This window comes from Pleuronectes platessa, unplaced genomic scaffold, assembly GCF_947347685.1.
Source record: "Pleuronectes platessa unplaced genomic scaffold, fPlePla1.1 scaffold_35, whole genome shotgun sequence".
NCBI lineage: Eukaryota > Metazoa > Chordata > Actinopteri > Pleuronectiformes > Pleuronectidae > Pleuronectes > Pleuronectes platessa.
This window is the reverse complement of record NW_026518871.1, coordinates 1084353-1104303: the sequence shown is the minus strand read 5'-3', so window position 1 is coordinate 1104303 and position 19951 is coordinate 1084353.

Here is a 19951-nt window from a genome sequence, read left to right as displayed (position 1 = left end):
AAAATTGTGGGACAATTCTTGGCATTTTTGCTATACTGTTAACTGCCTACAAGTGTCCCATGTCATTTTTTTTAACATAACGCAAACAGTGAGACATTTCTAGGCATTTTTCAGCACTCAGGTTTGGGCTTTAGAATGGTGCCCCAGCCTTGGCTGGTGATGGAGAATTCTTTCACCCATGTATTTCATTTTTCACTAACAAAACATTTCAGACATTTCTAGGCATTCTTGCTATAATGTAAAGTACCTACAAGTGTCCCATGTATTTTTTGTTTTGTTTTTACCTAACACAAAAGGGGGGGACATTTCTAGGCATTTTTCATTACTCAGGGTGGGGCTTTAGAGTGGATCCCCGGTCTTAGCTGGTGCTGGAGAATTTTTTCTCCCATGTATTGTATTTTTCCCTAATAAAACGTGTGGGACATTTCGAGGCATTTTTGCTACACTGTAAAGTGCCTACAAGTGTCCCATGTATTTTTTGTTTTGTTTTTACCTAACACAAAGAGTGAGACATTTCTAGGCATTTTTCAGCACTCAGGGTTGGGCTTTAGAGTGGGTCACCGGGCTTGGCTGGTGCTGGAGATTTTTTTCTCCCATGTATTATATTTTTCCCGAACAAAAATTGTGGGACATTTCTAGGCATTTTTGATATACTGTAAAGTGCCTACAAGTGTCCCATGTCATTTTTTTAACATAACGCAAACAGTGAGACATTTCTAGGCATTTTTCAGCACTCAGGTTTGGGCTTTAGAATGGTGCCCCAGCCTTGGCTGGTGCTGGAGAATTATTTCACCCATGTATTTCATTTTTCACTAACAAAACATTTCAGACATTTCTAGGCATTCTTGCTGTAATGTAAAGTACCTACAAGTGTCCCATGTATTTTTTGTTTTGTTATTACCTAACACAAAACGGGGGGACATTTCTAGGCATTTTTCATCACTCAGGGTTGGGCTTTAGAGTGGGTCACCGGGATTGGCTGGTGCTGGAGAATTTTTTCTACCATGTATTGTATTTTTCCCTAACAAAACATTTGGGACATTTCTAGGCATTCTTGCTATAATGTAAAGTGCCTACAAGTGTCCCATGTCATTTTTTTTACATAACACAAAGAGTGAGACATTTCTAGGCATTTTTCAGCACTCAGGGTAGGGCTTTAGAGTGGGTCACCGGGCTTGGCTGGTGCTGGAGAATTTTTTCTACCATGTATTGTATTTTTCCCTAATAAAACATTTGGGACATTTCTTGGCATTCTTGCTACACTGTAAAGTGCCTACAAGTGTCACATGTATTTTAATTTTTTTTACCTAACACAAAGAGTGAGAAATTTCTAGGGATTTTTCAGCACTCAGGGTTGGGCTTTAGAGTGGGTCACCGGGCTTGGCTGGTGCTGGAGAATTTTTTCTACCATGTATTGTATTTTTCCCTAACAAAACATTTGGGACATTTCTAGGCATTCTTGCTATAATGTAAAGTGCCTACAAGTGTCCCATGTCATTTTTTTTACATAACACAAAGAGTGAGACATTTCTAGGCATTTTTCAGCACTCAGGGTTGGGCTTTAGAGTGGATCACCGGGCTTGGCTGGTGCTGGAGAATTTTTTCTACCATGTATTGTATTTTTCCCTAATAAAACATTTGGGACATTTCTAGGCATTCTTGCTATAATGTAAAGTGCCTACAAGTGTCCCATGTATTTTTTTTTTTTTTACCTAACACAAAGAGTGAGACATTTCTAAGCATTTTTCAGCACTCAGGATGGGGCTTTAGAGTTGGTCCCGCAGCTCATCTGGTGCTGGAGATTTTTTTCTCGCATGTATTATATTTTTCCCGAACAAAAATTGTGGGACATTTCTAGGGATTTTTGATTCACTGTAAAGTGCCTACAAGTGTCCCATGTATGTTTTACCTGACAAAAAGACTGAGACATTTCTATGCATTTTTCAGCACTCAGGCTGGGGCTTTAGAGTGGGTATCTGGGCTCAGCTGGTGTTGGAGATTTTTTTCTCCTATGTATTATGTTTTTCCCGAACAAAAATTGTGGGACATTTCTAGGCATTTTTGATATAATGTAAAGTGCCTACAAGTGTCCCATGTATTTTTTACCAAACACAAAGACTGAGACATTTCTAGGAATTTTTCAGCACTCAGGGAGTGGTTTTAGAGTGGGTCCCGCGGCTCATCTGTTGCTGGAGATTTTATTCTCGCATGTATTATATTTTTCCCGAACAAAAATTGTGGGACATTTCTTGGCATTTTTGACATACTGTAAAGTGCCTACAAGTGTCCCATGTATTTTTTACCTAACAAAAAGACTGAGACATTTCTATGCATTTTTCAGCAATCAGGCTGGGGCTTTAGAGTGGGTACCCGGGCTCAGCATGTGCTGGAGAATTTTTTCTCCCATGTATTGTATTTTTCCCTAATAAAACGTGTGGGACATTTTGAGGCATTTTTGCTATACTGTTAACTGCCTACAAGTGTCCCATGTCATTTTTTTTAACATAACGCAAACAGTGAGACATTTCTAGGCATTTTTCAGCACTCAGGTTTGGGCTTTAGAATGGTGCCCCAGCCTTGGCTGATGCTGGAGAATTCTTTCACCCATGTATTTCATTTTTCACTAACAAAACATTTCAGACATTTCTAGGCATTCTTGCTATAATGTAAAGTACCTACAAGTGTCCCATGTATTTTTTGTTTTGTTTTTACCTAACACAAAAGGGGGGGACATTTCTAGGCATTTTTCATTACTCAGGGTGGGGCTTTAGAGTGGATCCCCGGTCTTAGCTGGTGCTGGAGAATTTTTTCTCCCATGTATTGTATTTTTCCCTAATAAAACGTGTGGGACATTTCGAGGCATTTTTGCTACACTGTAAAGTGCCTACAAGTGTCCCATGTATTTTTTGTTTTGTTTTTACCTAACACAAAGAGTGAGACATTTCTAGGCATTTTTCAGCACTCAGGGTTGGGCTTTAGAGTGGGTCACCGGGCTTGGCTGGTGCTGGAGATTTTTTTCTCCCATGTATTATATTTTTCCCGAACAAAAATTGTGGGACATTTCTAGGCATTTTTGATATACTGTAAAGTGCCTACAAGTGTCCCATGTATTTTTTACCTAACAAAAAGACTGAGACATTTCTATGCATTTTTCAGCACTCAGGCTGGGGCTTTAGAGTGGGTACCCGGGCTCAGCTGGTGCTGGAGAATTTTTTCTCCCATGTATTGTATTTTTCCCTAATAAAACGTGTGGGATATTTTGAGCTATTTTTGCTATACTGTAAACTGCCTACAAGTGTCCCATGTCATTTTTTTAACATAACGCAAACAGTGAGACATTTCTAGGCATTTTTCAGCACTCAGGTTTGGGCTTTAGAATGGTGCCCCAGCCTTGGCTGGTGCTGGAGAATTATTTCACCCATGTATTTCATTTTTCACTAACAAAACATTTCAGACATTTCTAGGCATTCTTGCTGTAATGTAAAGTACCTACAAGTGTCCCATGTATTTTTTGTTTTGTTATTACCTAACACAAAACGGGGGGACATTTCTAGGCATTTTTCATCACTCAGGGTTGGGCTTTAGAGTGGGTCACCCGGCTTGGCTGGTGCTGGAGAATTTTTCCTACCATGTATTGTATTTTTCCCTAACAAAACATTTGGGACATTTCTAGGCATTCTTGCTATAATGTAAAGTGCCTACAAGTGTCCCATGTCATTTTTTTTACATAACACAAAGAGTGAGACATTTCTAGGCATTTTTCAGCACTCAGGGTAGGGCTTTAGAGTGGGTCACCGGGCTTGGCTGGTGCTGGAGAATTTTTTCTACCATGTATTGTATTTTTCCCTAATAAAACATTTGGGACATTTCTTGGCATTCTTGCTACACTGTAAAGTGCCTACAAGTGTCACATGTATTTAAATTTTTTTTACCTAACACAAAGAGTGAGAAATTTCTAGGGATTTTTCAGCACTCAGGGTTGGGCTTTAGAGTGGGTCACCGGGCTTGGCTGGTGCTGGAGAATTTTTTTCTACCATGTATTGTATTTTTCCCTAACAAAACATTTGGGACATTTCTAGGCATTCTTGCTATAATGTAAAGTGCCTACAAGTGTCCCATGTCATTTTTTTTACATAACACAAAGAGTGAGACATTTCTAGGCATTTTTCAGCACTCAGGGTTGGGCTTTAGAGTGGATCACCGGGCTTGGCTGGTGCTGGAGAATTTTTTCTACCATGTATTGTATTTTTCCCTAATAAAACATTTGGGACATTTCTAGGCATTCTTGCTATAATGTAAAGTGCTTACAAGTGTCCCATGTATTTTTTTTTTTTTTACCTAACACAAAGAGTGAGACATTTCTAAGCATTTTTCAGCACTCAGGATGGGGCTTTAGAGTTGGTCCCGCAGCTCATCTGGTGCTGGAGATTTTTTTCTCGCATGTATTATATTTTTCCCGAACAAAAATTGTGGGACATTTCTAGGGATTTTTGATTCACTGTAAAGTGCCTACAAGTGTCCCATGTATGTTTTACCTGACAAAAAGACTGAGACATTTATAGGAATATTTCAGAACTCAGGGAGTGGTTTTAGAGTGGGTCCCGCGGCTCATCTGGTGCTGTAGATTTTTTTCTCCCATGTATTATATTTTTCCCGAATAAAAATTGTGGGATATTTCTAGGCATTTTTGATGTACTGTAAAGTGCCTACAAGTGTCCCATGTATTTTTTACCTATAACAAAGACTGAGACATTTCTATGCATTTTGCAGCACTCAGGCTGGGGCTTTAGAGTGGGTATCTGGGCTCAGCTGGTGCTGGAGATTTTTTTCTCCTATGTATTATGTTTTTCCCGAACAAAAATTGTGGGACATTTCTAGGCATTTTTGATATAATGTAAAGTGCCTACAAGTGTCCCATGTATTTTTTACCAAACACAAAGACTGAGACATTTCTAGGAATTTTTCAGCACTCAGGGAGTGGTTTTAGAGTGGGTCCCGCGGCTCATCTGTTGCTGGAGATTTTATTCTCGCATGTATTATATTTTTCCCGAACAAAAATTGTGGGACATTTCTTGGCATTTTTGACATACTGTAAAGTGCCTACAAGTGTCCCATGTATTTTTTACCTAACAAAAAGACTGAGACATTTCTATGCATTTTTCAGCAATCAGGCTGGGGCTTTAGAGTGGGTACCCGGGCTCAGCATGTGCTGGAGAATTTTTTCTCCCATGTATTGTATTTTTCCCTAATAAAACGTGTGGGACATTTTGAGGCATTTTTGCTATACTGTTAACTGCCTACAAGTGTCCCATGTCATTTTTTTTAACATAACGCAAACAGTGAGACATTTCTAGGCATTTTTCAGCACTCAGGTTTGGGCTTTAGAATGGTGCCCCAGCCTTGGCTGGTGCTGGAGAATTCTTTCACCCATGTATTTCATTTTTCACTAACAAAACATTTCAGACATTTCTAGGCATTCTTGCTATAATGTAAAGTACCTACAAGTGTCCCATGTATTTTTTGTTTTGTTTTTACCTAACACAAAAGGGGGGGACATTTCTAGGCATTTTTCATTACTCAGGGTGGGGCTTTAGAGTGGATCCCCGGTCTTAGCTGGTGCTGGAGAATTTTTTCTCCCATGTATTGTATTTTTCCCTAATAAAACGTGTGGGACATTTCGAGGCATTTTTGCTACACTGTAAAGTGCCTACAAGTGTCCCATGTATTTTTTGTTTTGTTTTTACCTAACACAAAGAGTGAGACATTTCTAGGCATTTTTCAGCACTCAGGGTTGGGCTTTAGAGTGGGTCACCGGGCTTGGCTGGTGCTGGAGATTTTTTTCTCCCATGTATTATATTTTTCCCGAACAAAAATTGTGGGACATTTCTAGGCATTTTTGATATACTGTAAAGTGCCTACAAGTGTCCCATGTATTTTTTACCTAACAAAAAGACTGAGACATTTCTATGCATTTTTCAGCACTCAGGCTGGGGCTTTAGAGTGGGTACCCGGGCTCAGCTGGTGCTGGAGAATTTTTTCTCCCATGTATTGTATTTTTCCCTAATAAAACGTGTGGGATATTTTGAGGCATTTTTGCTATACTGTAAACTGCCTACAAGTGTCCCATGTCATTTTTTTAACATAACGCAAACAGTGAGACATTTCAAGGCATTTTTCAGCACTCAGGTTTGGGCTTTAGAATGGTGCCCCAGCCTTGGCTGGTGCTGGAGAATTATTTCACCCATGTATTTCATTTTTCACTAACAAAACATTTCAGACATTTCTAGGCATTCTTGCTGTAATGTAAAGTACCTACAAGTGTCCCATGTATTTTTTGTTTTGTTATTACCTAACACAAAACGGGGGGACATTTCTAGGCATTTTTCATCACTCAGGGTTGGGCTTTAGAGTGGGTCACCGGGCTTGGCTGGTGCTGGAGAATTTTTTCTACCATGTATTGTATTTTTCCCTAACAAAACATTTGGGACATTTCTAGGCATTCTTGCTATAATGTAAAGTGCCTACAAGTGTCCCATGTCATTTTTTTTACATAACACAAAGAGTGAGACATTTCTAGGCATTTTTCAGCACTCAGGGTAGGGCTTTAGAGTGGGTCACCGGGCTTGGCTGGTGCTGGAGAATTTTTTCTACCATGTATTGTATTTTTCCCTAATAAAACATTTGGGACATTTCTTGGCATTCTTGCTACACTGTAAAGTGCCTACAAGTGTCACATGTATTTTAATTTTTTTTACCTAACACAAAGAGTGAGAAATTTCTAGGGATTTTTCAGCACTCAGGGTTGGGCTTTAGAGTGGGTCACCGGGCTTGGCTGGTGCTGGAGAATTTTTTCTACCATGTATTGTATTTTTCCCTAACAAAACATTTGGGACATTTCTAGGCATTCTTGCTATAATGTAAAGTGCCTACAAGTGTCCCATGTCATTTTTTTTACATAACACAAAGAGTGAGACATTTCTAGGCATTTTTCAGCACTCAGGGTTGGGCTTTAGAGTGGATCACCGGGCTTGGCTGGTGCTGGAGAATTTTTTCTACCATGTATTGTATTTTTCCCTAATAAAACATTTGGGACATTTCTAGGCATTCTTGCTATAATGTAAAGTGCCTACAAGTGTCCCATGTATTTTTTTTTTTTTTACCTAACACAAAGAGTGAGACATTTCTAAGCATTTTTCAGCACTCAGGATGGGGCTTTAGAGTTGGTCCCGCAGCTCATCTGGTGCTGGAGATTTTTTTCTCGCATGTATTATATTTTTCCCGAACAAAAATTGTGGGACATTTCTAGGGATTTTTGATTCACTGTAAAGTGCCTACACGTGTCCCATGTATGTTTTACCTGACAAAAAGACTGAGACATTTATAGGAATATTTCAGAACTCAGGGAGTGGTTTTAGAGTGGGTCCCGCGGCTCATCTGGTGCTGTAGATTTTTTTCTCCCATGTATTATATTTTTCCCGAATAAAAATTGTGGGATATTTCTAGGCATTTTTGATGTACTGTAAAGTGCCTACAAGTGTCCCATGTATTTTTTACCTATAACAAAGACTGAGACATTTCTATGCATTTTGCAGCACTCAGGCTGGGGCTTTAGAGTGGGTATCTGGGCTCAGCTGGTGCTGGAGATTTTTTTCTCCTATGTATTATGTTTTTCCCGAACAAAAATTGTGGGACATTTCTAGGCATTTTTGATATAATGTAAAGTGCCTACAAGTGTCCCATGTATTTTTTACCAAACACAAAGACTGAGACATTTCTATGCATTTTTCAGCAATCAGGCTGGGGCTTTAGAGTGGGTACCCGGGCTCAGCATGTGCTGGAGAATTTTTTCTCCCATGTATTGTATTTTTCCCTAATAAAACGTGTGGGACATTTTGAGGCATTTTTGCTATACTGTTAACTGCCTACAAGTGTCCCATGTCATTTTTTTTAACATAACGCAAACAGTGAGACATTTCTAGGCATTTTTCAGCACTCAGGTTTGGGCTTTAGAATGGTGCCCCAGCCTTGGCTGGTGCTGGAGAATTCTTTCACCCATGTATTTCATTTTTCACTAACAAAACATTTCAGACATTTCTAGGCATTCTTGCTATAATGTAAAGTACCTACAAGTGTCCCATGTATTTTTTGTTTTGTTTTTACCTAACACAAAAGGGGGGGACATTTCTAGGCATTTTTCATTACTCAGGGTGGGGCTTTAGAGTGGATCCCCGGTCTTAGCTGGTGCTGGAGAATTTTTTCTCCCATGTATTGTATATTTCCCTAATAAAACGTGTGGGACATTTCGAGGCATTTTTGCTACACTGTAAAGTGCCTACAAGTGTCCCATGTATTTTTTGTTTTGTTTTTACCTAACACAAAGAGTGAGACATTTCTAGGCATTTTTCAGCACTCAGGGTTGGGCTTTAGAGTGGGTCACCGGGCTTGGCTGGTGCTGGAGATTTTTTTCTACCATGTATTGTATTTTTCCCTAATAAAACATTTGGGACATTTCTAGGCATTCTTGCTATAATGTAAAGTGCCTACAAGTGTCCCATGTATTTTTTTTTTTTTTACCTAACACAAAGAGTGAGACATTTCTAAGCATTTTTCAGCACTCAGGATGGGGCTTTAGAGTTGGTCCCGCAGCTCATCTGGTGCTGGAGATTTTTTTCTCGCATGTATTATATTTTTCCCGAACAAAAATTGTGGGACATTTCTAGGGATTTTTGATTCACTGTAAAGTGCCTACAAGTGTCCCATGTATGTTTTACCTGACAAAAAGACTGAGACATTTATAGGAATATTTCAGAACTCAGGGAGTGGTTTTAGAGTGGGTCCCGCGGCTCATCTGGTGCTGTAGATTTTTTTCTCCCATGTATTATATTTTTCCCGAATAAAAATTGTGGGATATTTCTAGGCATTTTTGATGTACTGTAAAGTGCCTACAAGTGTCCCATGTATTTTTTACCTATAACAAAGACTGAGACATTTCTATGCATTTTTCAGCACTCAGGCTGGGGCTTTAGAGTGGGTACCCGGGCTCAGCTGGTGCTGGAGAATTTTTTCTCCCATGTATTGTATTTTTCCCTAATAAAACGTGTGGGATATTTTGAGGCATTTTTGCTATACTGTAAACTGCCTACAAGTGTCCCATGTCATTTTTTTAACATAACGCAAACAGTGAGACATTTCTAGGCATTTTTCAGCACTCAGGTTTGGGCTTTAGAATGGTGCCCCAGCCTTGGCTGGTGCTGGAGAATTATTTCACCCATGTATTTCATTTTTCACTAACAAAACATTTCAGACATTTCTAGGCATTCTTGCTGTAATGTAAAGTACCTACAAGTGTCCCATGTATTTTTTGTTTTGTTATTACCTAACACAAAACGGGGGGACATTTCTAGGCATTTTTGCTATAATGTCAACTGCCTACAAGTGTCCCATATATATATATATTCCTTTTACCTAACACAAAGAGTAGACATTTGTAGGGATTTTTCAGCAATCAGGGTGGGGCTTTAGATTTACTCCCCGGAGTTGGCTGGTGCTGGAGAATTTTTTCTACCATGTATTGTATTTTTCCCTAACAAAACATTTGGGACATTTCTAGGCATTCTTGTTATAATATAAAGTGCCTACAAGTGTCCCATGTCATTTTTTTACATAACACAAAGAAAGAAACATTTCTAGGCATTTTTCAGCAGTTAGAGTTGCTCCCCAGGCTTGGCTGGTGCTGGAGAATTTTTTCTACCATGTATTGTATTTTTCCCTAACAAAACGTGTGGGACATTTTAGGCATTTTTGCTATAATGTAAAGTGCCTACAAGTGTCCCATATATATATATTTTTTTTTTACATAATACAAAGAAAGAGACATTTGTAGGGATTTTTCAGCACTCAGGGTGGGGCTTTAGAGTGGGTCCCCGGGCTTGGATGGTGCTGGAGAATTTTTTCTCCCATGTATTATATTTTACCCTAGCAAAACATGTTGGAGGATGTGCGCCGAAGGATGTGCGCCCAACAGGATGTGCAAGGACAGTTTTTTTATTAATTTGAGTTAAATATTTTTTTTTTGTAAAAATGTTTTAATATTATTTTTATTTATGTGCGCAGCAGGATGTGTGCCGCAGGATGTGCGCCCCACAGAATTTGCGCCCCACAGGATGTGCAAGCACAGTTTTTTTATTAATTTGATTTAAATATTTTTTTTTGTAAAGATGTTTTAATATTATTTTTATTTATGTGCGCAGCAGGATGTGCGCCCCACAGAATTTGCGCCCCACAGGATGTGCAAGCACAGTTTTTTTATTAATTTGATTTAAATATTTTTTTTTTGTAAAAATGTTTTAATATTATTTTTATTTATTTGCGCTGCAGGATGTGCGCTGCAGGATGTGCGCCCCACATACTTTGCGCCCCACAGGATGTGCAAGCACAGTTTTTTTATTAATTTGTTTCAAATATTTTTTTTTTGTAAAAATGTCTTAATATTATTTTTATTTATGTGCGCAGCAGGATGTGCGCTGCAGGATGTGCGCCCCACAGGATGTGTTTGCACAGTTTTTTTATAAAGTTGATTTAAATATTTTTTTTTAATTTTAAATATTTTTTTTATTTATGTTAGCAGCAGGATGTGCGCCTCAGGATTTGCCCTGCAGGATGTGCCCTGCAGGATGGGCGCCGCAGCATGGGCTCCCCACAGGATTTGCGCACTACAGGATGTGCGCGCACAGTTTTTTTATTAATTTGATTTAATTATTATTAATATATATTTTTTAATATTATTATTATTTATGTGCGCTGCAGGATGTGCGCCGCAGGATGTGAACCGCAGGATGTGCGCTGCAGGATATGCGCCCCACAGGATGTGCAAGCACAGTTTTTTTATTAATTTGATTTTAATATTTTTTTTTTTTTTAATTTTTTAATATTTTTTCATTTATGTATGCAGCAGGATGTGCGCTGGTGGATGTGCGCCCCACAGGATGTGCAAGCACAGTTTTTTTATTAATTTGATTTAAATATTTTTTTTTGTAAAAATGTTTTAATATTATTTTTATTTATGTGCGCAGCAGGATGTGTGCCGCAGGATGTGCGCCCCACAGAATTTGCGCCCCACAGGATGTGCAAGCACAGTTTTTTTATTAATTTGATTTGAATATTTTTTTTTGTAAAAATATTTTAATATTATTTTTATTTATGTGCGCAGCAGGATGTGCGCCGCAGGATGTGCGGCCCACAGAATTTGCGTCCCACTAGATGTGCAAGCACATTTTTTTTATTAATTTGATTTAAAAAAACAAAATTGTAATTTTGTTTTAATTTCATTTTTATTCATTCACGCAGCAGGATGTGCGCCGCAGGATGTGCGCCCCAAAGAATTTGCGCCCCACAGGATGTGCAAGCACAGTTTTTTTATTAATTTGATTTAAAAAAAAAAAATTGTAAATTTTTTTTAATTTTATTTTTATTTATTTGCACAGCAGGATGTGCGCTGCAGGATGTGCGCCCCACAGGATGTGTTTGCACAGTTTTTTTATAAAGTTGATTTAAATATTTTTTTTTAATTTTAAATATTTTTTTTATTTATGTTAGCAGCAGGATGTGCTCCTCAGGATTTGCCCTGCAGGATGTGCCCTGCAGGATGGGCGCCGCAGCATGGGCTCCCCACAGGATTTGCGCACTACAGGATGTGCGCGCACAGTTTTTTTATTAATTTGATTTAATTATTATTAATATATATTTTTTAATATTATTATTATTTATGTGCGCTGCAGGATGTGCGCCGCAGGATGTGAACCGCAGGATGTGCGCTGCAGGATGTGCGCCCCACAGGATGTGCAAGCACAGTTTTTTTATTAATTTGATTTTAATATTTTTTTTTTTTTAATTTTTTAATATTTTTTCATTTATGTATGCAGCAGGATGTGCGCTGGTGGATGTGCGCCCCACAGGATGTGCAAGCACAGTTTTTTTATTAATTTGATTTAAATATTTTTTTTTGTAAAAATGTTTTAATATTATTTTTATTTATGTGCGCAGCAGGATGTGCACCCCACAGAATTTGCGCCCCACAGAATTTGCGCCCCACAGAATGTGCAAGGACAGTTTTTTTATTAATTTGAGTTAAATATTTTTTTTTTGTAAAAATGTTTTAATATTATTTTTATTTATGTGCGCAGCAGGATGTGTGCCGCAGGATGTGCGCCCCACAGAATTTGCGCCCCACAGGATGTGCAAGCACAGTTTTTTTATTAATTTGATTTAAATATTTTTTTTTGTAAAGATGTTTTAATATTATTTTTATTTATGTGCGCAGCAGGATGTGTGCCGCAGGATGTGCGCCCCACAGAATTTGCGCCCCACAGGATGTGCAAGCACAGTTTTTTTATTAATTTGATTTGAATATTTTTTTTTGTAAAAATATTTTAATATTATTTTTATTTATGTGCGCAGCAGGATGTGCGCCGCAGGATGTGCGGCCCACAGAATTTGCGTCCCACAGGATGTGCAAGCACATTTTTTTTATTAATTTGATTTAAAAAAAAAAATTGTAATTTTGTTTTAATTTCATTTTTATTCATTCACGCAGCAGGATGTGCGCCGCAGGATGTGCGCCCCAAAGAATTTGCGCCCCACAGGATGTGCAAGCACAGTTTTTTTATTAATTTGATTTAAATATTTTTTTTTGTAAAAATGTTTTAATATTATTTTTATTTTTGTGCGCAGCAGGATGTGCGCCGCAGGATTTGCGCCCCACAGAATTTGCGTCCCACAGGATAGCAAGCACAGTTTTTTTATTAATTTGATTTAAATATTTTTTTTTGTAAAAATGTTTTAATATTATTTTTATTCATGTGCGCAGCAGGATGTGCGCCGCAGGATGTGCGCCCCACAGAATTTGCGCCCCACAGGATGTGCAAGCACAGTTTGTTTATTAATTTGATTTAAAAAAAAAAAATGTAATTTGTTTTTAATATTATTTTTATTGATGTGCGCAGCAGGATGTGCGCCGCAGGATTTGCGCCCCACAGAATTTGCGCCCCACAGGATGTGCAAGGACAGTTTTTTTATTAATTTGATTTAAATATTTTTTTTGTAAAAATGTTTTAATATTATTTTTATTTATGTGCGCAGCAGGATGTGCGCCACAGGATGTGCGCCTCACATAATTTGCGCCCCACAGGATGTGAAAGCACAGTTTTTTTATTAATTTAATTTAAAAAAAAAAAATTGTAAATTTGTTTCAATATTATTTTTATTTATGTGCGCAGCAGGATGTGTGCCGCAGGATGTGCGCCCAACAGAATTTGCGCCCCACAGGATGTGCAAGGACAGTTTTTTTATTAATTTGATTTAAAAAAAAAAATTGTAATTTTTTTTTAATTTCATTTTTATTCATTCACGCAGCAGGATGTGCGCCGCAGGATGTGCTTCCCACAGAATTTGCGCCGCACAGGATGTGCAAGCACAGTTTTTTTATTAATTTGATTTAAATATTTTTTTTGTAAAAATGTTTTAATATTATTTGTATTAAAGTGCGCAGCTGGATGTGCGCCCCACAGGATGTGCGCCCCACAGGATGTGCAAGCACTTTTTTTTATTAATTTGATTTAAAAAAAAAAAATTGTAAATTTTTTTTAATTTTATTTTTATTTATTTGCACAGCAGGATGTGCGCCCAACATAATTTGCGCCCCACAGGATGTGCAAGCACAGTTTTTTTATTAGTTATATTTAAATATTTTTTTTTGTAAAAATGTTTTAATATTATTTTTATTTGTGTGCGCAGCAGGATGTGCGCCGCAGGATGTGCGCCCCACAGAATTTGCGCCCCACAGGATGTGCAAGGACAGTTTTTTTATTAATTTGATTTAAAAAAAAAATTGTAATTTGTTTTTAATATTATTTTTATTTATGTGCGCAGCAGGATGTGCGCCGCAGGATGTGCGCCCCACATAATTTGCGCCCCACAGGATGTGCAAGCACAGTTTTTTTATTAATTTGATTTAAATAGTTTTTTTTGCAAAAATGTTTTAATATTATTTTTATTCATGTGCGCAGCAGGATTTGCGCCACAGGATGTGCGCCCCACAGAATTTGCGCCCCACAGGATGTGCAAGGACAGTTTTTTATTAATTTGATTTAAAAAAAAAATTGTAATTTGTTTTTAATATTATTTTTATTTATGTGCGCAGCAGGATGTGCACCGCAGAATGTGCGCCCCACAGGATGTGCAAGCACAGTTTTTTTATTAATTTGATTTAAATATTTTTTTTTGTAAAAATGTTTTAATATTATTTGTATTAAAGTGCGCAGCAGGATGTGCGCCACAGGATGTGCGCCCCACATAATTTGCGCCCCACAGGATGTGCAAGGACAGTTTTTTTATTAATTTGATTTAAATATTTTTTTTGTAAAAATGTTTTAATATTATTTTTATTTATGTGCGCAGCAGGATTTGCGCCGCAGGATGTGCGCCCCACAGAATTTGCGCTCCACAGGATGTGCAAGGACAGTTTTTTTATTAATTTGATTTAAAAAAAAAATTGTAATTTGTTTTTAATATTATTTTTATTTATTTGCGCAGCAGGATGTGCGCCCCACAGAATTTGCGCCCCACAGGATGTGCAAGCACAGTTTTTTTATTAATTTGATTTAAATAGTTTTTTTTGTAAAAATGTTTTAATATTATTTTTATTCATGTGCGCAGCAGGATTTGCGCCACAGGATGTGCGCCCCACAGAATTTGCGCCCCACAGGATGTGCAAGGACAGTTTTTTATTAATTTGATTTAAAAAAAAAATTGTAATTTGTTTTTAATATTATTTTTATTTATGTGCGCAGCAGGATGTGCACCGCAGAATGTGCGCCCCACAGGATGTGCAAGCACAGTTTTTTTATTAATTTGATTTAAATATTTTTTTTTGTAAAAATGTTTTAATATTATTTGTATTAAAGTGCGCAGCAGGATGTGCGCCACAGGATGTGCGCCCCACATAATTTGCGCCCCACAGGATGTGCAAGGACAGTTTTTTTATTAATTTGATTTAAATATTTTTTTTTGTAAAAATGTTTTAATATTATTTTTATTTATGTGCGCAGCAGGATGTGCGCCCCACAGGATGTGCAAGCACAGTTTTTTTATTAATTTGATTTAAATATTTTTTTTGTAAAAATGTTTTAATATTATTTTTATTTATGTGCGCAGCAGGATGTGCGCCGCAGGATGTGCGCCCCACACAATTTGCGCCCCACAGGATGTGCAAGCACAGTTTGTTTATTAATTTGATTTAAAAAAAAAAAATTGTAAATTGTTTTTAATATTATTTTTACTTATGTGCGCAGCAGGATGTGTGCTGTAGGATGTGCGCCCCACAGAATTTGTCCCCCACAGGATGTGCAAACACAGTTTTTTTATTAATTTGATTTAAATATATTTTTTTGTAAAAATGTTTTAATATTATTTTTATTCATGTGCGCAGCAGGATGTGCACCGCAGGATGTGCGCCCCACAGGATGTGCAAGCACAGGTTTTTATTAATTTGATTTAAATATTTTTCTTTGTAAAAATGTTTTAATATTATTTTTATTCATGTGCGCAGCAGGATGTGCGCTGCATGATGTGCGCCCCACATAATTTACGCCCCACAGGATGTGCAAGCACAGTTTTTTTATTAATTTGATTTAAATATTTTTTTTGTAAAAATCTTTTAATATTATTTTTATTTGTGTGCTTAGCAGGATGTGCGCCGCAGGATGTGCGCCCCACAGGATGTGCAAGCACAGGTTTTTATTAATTTGATTTAAATATTTTTCTTTGTAAAAATGTTTTAATATTATTTTTAATCATGTGCGCAGCAGGATGTGCGCTGCATGATGTGCGCCCCACATAATTTACGCCCCACAGGATGTGCAAGCACAGTTTTTTTATTAATTTGATTTTTTTTTTAAATTGTAAGTTTTTTTTAATATCATTTTTATCTATGTGCGCAGCAGGATGTGCGCTGCAGGATGTGCGCCCCACAGATTTTGCAACCCACAGGATGTGCAAGCAGAGTTTTTTTATTAATTTGATTTAAATATTTTTTTATGTAAAAATGTTTTAATATTATTTTAATTTATGTGCGCAGCAGGATGTGCGCCGCAGGATGTGCGCCCCACAGGATGTGCAAGCACAGTTTTTTTATTAATTTGATTTAAATATTTTTTTTTGTAAAAATGTTTTAATATTATTTTAATTTATGTGCACAGCAGGATGTGCGCCGCAGGATGTGTGCCCCACAGAATTTGAGCCCCACAGGATGTGCAAGGACAGTTTTTTTATTAATTTGATTAAAAAAATTATTTTTGTAAAATTGTTTTAATATTATTTTTATTTATGTGCGCAGCAGGATGTGCGCTGCAGGATGTGCGCCCCACAGGATGTGCAAGCACAGTTTTTTTTATTAATTTGATTTAAATATTTTTTTTTGTAATTTGTTTTTAATATTATTTTTATTTATGTGCACAGCAGGATGTGCGCCGCAGGATGTGCGCCCCACAGAATTTCCGCCCCAGAGAATGTGCAAGCTCAGTTTTTTTATTAATTTGATTTTAATATATTTTTTTGTAAAAATGTTTTAATATTATTTTTATTTATGTGCGCAGCAGGATGTGCGCCCCACATAATTTGCGCCCCACAGGATGTGCAAGCACAGTTTTTTTATTAATTTGATTTAAAAAAAAAAATTGTAATTTTTTTTTAATATTATTTTTATTTATGTGCGCAGCAGGATGTGTGCTGCAGGATGTGCGCCCCACAGAATTTGCGCCCCACAGGATGTGCAAGCACAGTTTTTTTATTAATTTGATTTAAATATTTTTTTTGTAAAAATGTTTTAATATTATTTGTATTCATGTGCGCAGCAGGATGTGCGCTGGTGGATTTGCGCCCCACATAATTTGCGCCCCAAAGCATGTGCAAGCACAGTTTTTTTATTAATTTGATTTAAAAAAAAAAATTGTAATTTGTTTTTAATATTATTTTTATTTATGTGCGCAGCAGGATGTGCGCCCCACAGAATTTGCGCCCCACAGGATGTGCGCCCCACAGAATTTGCGCCCCACAGGATGTGCAAGCACAGTTTTTTTATTAATTTGATTTAAATATTTTTTTTTGTAAAAATGTTTTAATATTATTTTTATTAATGTGCGCAGCTGGATGTGCGCTGCAGGATGTGCGCCCCACAGAATGTGCAAGCACAGTTTTTTTATTAATTTGATTTAAAAAAAAAAATTGTAATATGTTTTTAATATTATTTTTATTCATGTGCGCAGCAGGATGTGCGCCCCACAGAATTTGCGCCCCACATAATTTGCGCCCCACAGGACGTGCAAGGACAGTTTTTTTATTAATTTGATTTAAATATTTTTTTTTGTAAAAATGTTTTAATATTATTTGTATTTATGTGCGCAGCAGGATGTTCGCTGCAGGATGTGCGCCCCACAGAATTTGCGCCCCACAGGATGTGCAAGAACAGTTTTTTTATTAATTTGATTAAAAAAAAAAAAAATTGTAAATATGTTTTAATATTATTTTTATTTATGTGCGCAGCAGGATTTGCGCTGCAGGATGTGCGCCCGACAGAATTTGCGCCCCACAGGATGTGCGCCCCACAGAATTTGCGCCAAACAGAATTTGCGCCCCACAAGATGTGCAAGGACAGTTTTTTATTAGTTTCATTTAAATATTTTTTTTTGTAAAAATGTTTTAATATTATTTTTATTTATGTGCGCAGCAGGATGTGCGCCCCACAGAATTTGCGCCCCACAGGATGTGCAAGCACAGTTTTTTTATTAATTTGATTTAAAAAAAAAAAAAATTGTAAATTGTTTTTAATATTATTTGTATTAATGTGCGCAGCTGAATGTGCGCCCCACAGAATTCGCGCCCCACAGGATGTGCAAGCACAGTTTTTTTATTAATTTGATGTATATATTTTTTTTTGTAAAAATGTTTTAACATTATTTTTATTTATATGAGCAGCAGGATGTGCGCCGCAGGATTTGCGCCCCACAGAATTTGCGCCCCACAGAATGTGCAAGCACAGTTTTTTTATTAATTTGATTTAAATATTTTTTTTGTAAAAATGTTTTAATATTATTTTTATTTATGTGCGCAGCAGGATGTGCGCCGCAGGATGTGCGCCCCACAGAATTTGCGCCCCACATAATTTGCGCCCCACAGGACGTGCAAGGACAGTTTTTTTATTAATTTGATTTAAAAAAAAAAATTGTAATTTGTTTTTAATATTATTTTTATTTATGTGCGCAGCAGGATGTGCGCCGCAGGATGTGCGCCCCACAGGATTTGCGCCCCACAGGATGTGCAAGGACAGTTTTTTTTATTAATTTGATTTAAATATTTTTTTTTTAAAATGTTTTAATATTATTTTTATTTATGTGCGCAGCAGGATGTGCGCCGCAGGATGTGCGCCCCACAGAATTTGCGCCCCACAGGATGTGTAAGCACAGTTTTTTTATTTAATTGATTTAAAAAAAAAAAAATTGTAAATTGTTTTTAATATTATTTTTATTCATTTGCGCAGCAGGATGTGCGCCGCAGGATGTGCGCCCCACAGAATTTGCGCCCCACAGGATGTGCAAGGACAGTTTTTTTATTAATTTGATTTTTAAAAAAAAATTGTAATTTGTTTTTAATATTATTTTTATTTATGTGCGCAGCAGGATGTGCGCCGCAGCATGTGCGCCCCACAGAATTTGCTTCCCACAGGATGTGCAAGCACAGTTTTTTTATTAATTTGATTTAAATATTTTTTTTTGTAAAAATGTTTTAATGTTATTTTTATTTATGTGCGCAGCAGGATGTGCGCCGCAGGATGTGCGCCCCACAGAATTTGCGCCCCACAGGATGTGCAAGGACAGTTTTTTTTATTAATTTGATTTAAATATTTTTTTTGTAAAAATGTTTTAATATCATTTTTATTTATGTGCGCAGCAGGATGTGCGCCGCAGGATGTGCGCCCCACAGAATTTGCGCCCCACATAATTTGCGCCCCACAGGACGTGAAAGGACAGTTTTTTTATTAATTTGATTTAAAAAAAAAAATTGTAATTTGTTTTTAATATTATTTTTATTTATGTTCGCAGCAGGATGTGCGCCGCAGGATGTGCGCCCCACAGGATGTGCAAGGACAGTTTTTTTATTAATTTGATTTTAAAAAAAAAATTGTAATTTGTTTTTAATATTATTTTTATTTATGTGCGCAGCAGGATGTGCGCCCCACAGAATTTGCGCCCCACAGGATGTGCATGGACAGTTTTTTCATTAATTTGATTTAAATATTTTTTTTTGTAAAAATGTTTTAATATTATTTTTATTTATGTGCGCAGCAGGATGTGCGCCGCAGGATGTGCGCCCCACAGAATTTGCGCCCCACAGGATGTGTAAGCACAGTTTTTTTATTAATTTGATTTAAAAAAAAAAAAAATTTTAAATTGTTTTTAATATTATTTTTATTAATGTGCGCAGCTGGATGTGCGCCCCACAGAATTTGCGCCCCACAGGATGTGCAAGCACAGTTTTTTTATTAATTTGATTTGAAAAAAAAAAAATTGTAAATTGTTTTTAATATTATTTGTATTAATGTGCGCAGCTGAATGTGCGCCCCACAGAATTCGCGCCCCACAGGATGTGCAAGCACAGTTTTTTTATTAATTTTATTTAAAAAAAAAAAATTGTAAATTGTTTTTAATATTATTTTTATTTATGTGCGCAGCAGGATGTGCGCCACAGGATGTGCGCCCCACAGAATTTGCGCCCCACAGGATGTGCAAGCACAGTTTTTTTATTAATTTGATTTAAATATTTTTTTTTGTAAAAATGTTTTAATATTATTTTTATTTATGTGCGCAGCAGGATGTGCGCCGCAGGATGTGCGCCCCACAGA